We start from the raw sequence: 2,418 nt of genomic DNA, 5'->3' as shown, positions 1-2,418 counted from the left end.
GCCGGAGAGGCGAGCGGAGCGCTCCACCAGCTGCCACGGACTGCACAGAAAGAATTTCATGTTCCATTCAGTTTGCAGCTATTTCCACTGAAAAAAAATATATGCTTGGACTACCTTTCAATGGATCTGCTTCTTGTGTTTGAAACACTCGTGTGCATGAGAATGTTATTTGCTATAAAAAAAAAAAGATCTACACACACAACATACAAGAGTGTGCGGGTGCAAGAGTGCGGGTGCACACTTACACCACAGACAGATACACTTAACAGCACACACACATGCACACACACACTCTCTCTCTCACTACATATGAACACCTTGCACAAATAATATATATAGATATATAAATATGAATATATATTTAAATTATTTAAAGATCAACTGCCAAAATGTGAAGTGTGCAAAGTATTTTCCATACAGTTTCATTCTACTGGAGCTTGCGCATCAGTGATGTGCTACGTTGAATTTGCCGCTACTCTATTTATTGTTCCAAGTTTACTGATGCTAGCTGTACGTGTTTCATAATACTGAGTAATGTCGACCGAACCAAATTCCTATGATGATGTATCTGCCTCCAATACGACACAGTATCCATTGTCTCAATTATGAATTAACTCTAGAAGAGATGGATTAGCGTTTGTCCAACTTTTCCTTCCAAAAACATGGTTGTACCGTCGGTAAAATAAAAAGATAAAAAATGTAAATGTAGTTAATTTGCATGCCTTTAGGTTCTGCCTTAACAAGCTCCTCATTTTGCATCCTGTAATGGAAGACAGAAAGCCTTATCAAAGCAGCGTGGTGACACTTGTTGGGGGGGAGGGGGACCCAAGAGAAAAGATTCTTACTGAATACAGAGGCAGGAAAAAAAAAATCCTAATGCAGCAGGTCCTTCTGCAGGTATCGTCGTCGGGATGTAACTTTTGTGATCTGTCGAGGCGTTTTCTTTTGACTGCTTTAACTGTGGGAGCATGTTTCCTTGTAGATTAGCTGTAGTATATGTTGCTAAGAACTAATTCCCTGCCCCCTGCATTTAAAAACACACTATCTCATTACAAATTAGAGAGATGTTGAAAAGCAGAGGAATAAATCATTGCGAGACAACTTCAGAGAGGAGATGAACTGAAGCGTCTTTGAAGCGAATGGACTCCAGGCGAGTGAGATCAATCATTTGAACAGGATTCCCTGGAGAGAAACCCAAGCTTCCATTAGCTGGACCTAGATTACATTAGAAACAAGACAAAGTATTCATCTATAGTCGGAGAGCATTGTTATCAAACTATGTTATAACTTAACGTGTCACCATCACATCCACTATTTATTTTTAATTTTTTTTCCAATTAGCCTGCAGGCTGCATATCACTACGACGAATCCACTGGAGTTTTATTTGTAGAGTGTTGAAGAAGAGCAGAAACAAAAGGCAGGTGCAGCATTTTGAACTTTCTCGTTTGTCTTTTTCAGTGGAAGTAAATGAGTGCTACAGAAGTGAAAGGAGCAGTGAATGGCGTTTCATTACACACTGTAACTACTAGAGGGACAGCCCTTAACTGTAAAGCCATGTGTTTTAGTAGGTTGAACAATTCACCCTCCCCAACCCCCCCCCACCCTCCCAACCCCACCCCAACTCAAATTTTCTCTCGATCAGTCAATCTTTTGTACTTTTTTACTCCCTTCTCTCACGCATTGTACACGTACTAATGTATACTAAATGTAGAGAAGTTCAGTGAAGAGTGGTACCTCCTAGAAATGATTCGAAACCCCCTAAGCTCACCTGTGTCTTTGAATAGGTTTACCTGAAAGCAACACACACACACACACACACACACACACACACACATCCCAAACCTGTACTTATTCTAACAGTGTTTTAGGAGCTTAAGGGGCTAAAGGAGATGTGATGTGTCACAATAGACAGTGCAATAACAAGCTAGCATACCGGTCATCATCGTCATCTCTCAGCAGCGTGGCTTGTCCCTGTCCAGTTTGTAATCTGAACTTCTTTACATGAACATCTTTGGCCAGACGACGTTTCTATTTACAACCCTATTATTGCTATCAAGATACCAAATGTAAGCAAAGGCAACCGTGAACAAGGATTCTTTTGTAGCATGTATTGTGTCCCTGACAACATGGCTGCACTACTCCCTGTGTTGTGATTTAATCTAATAAAAGGAACTCTATGGGCTATCGTCTGGTCTGGTAACTCATCTAAACAACAACTCCTTTTAAACAACATCACTACTCCTGTAGGCCGCTGGTTTCCAGCCTTTAAAGTCTCTTCCAGGGCCGGCCCCTGGCATAAACACTCTATGCAGTTGTTTAGGGCCACAACCGTTAGGTGGGGGGCCACATGATCAGAAAGGTACCGGGGTTCATTCAAGTCATTTAAACATCCTGAGTTCTGCACGTGCGCTATGAGC

At 41.4% G+C, this 2,418-nt stretch overlaps 1 long non-coding RNA gene across 1 annotated transcript in view; it reads left to right on the top strand.

The window, feature by feature from the left end:
• The window catches only part of LOC311007831, a 434,756-nt gene that overhangs the window by 148,746 nt on the left and 283,592 nt on the right, over positions 1–2,418 (top strand). The window lies entirely within an intron of this gene.

Source organism: Trachurus trachurus (genome assembly GCF_905171665.1).
Source record: "Trachurus trachurus genome assembly, chromosome: 24".
NCBI lineage: Eukaryota > Metazoa > Chordata > Actinopteri > Carangiformes > Carangidae > Trachurus > Trachurus trachurus.
This window is presented reverse-complemented; position numbering and strand designations above follow the sequence as displayed.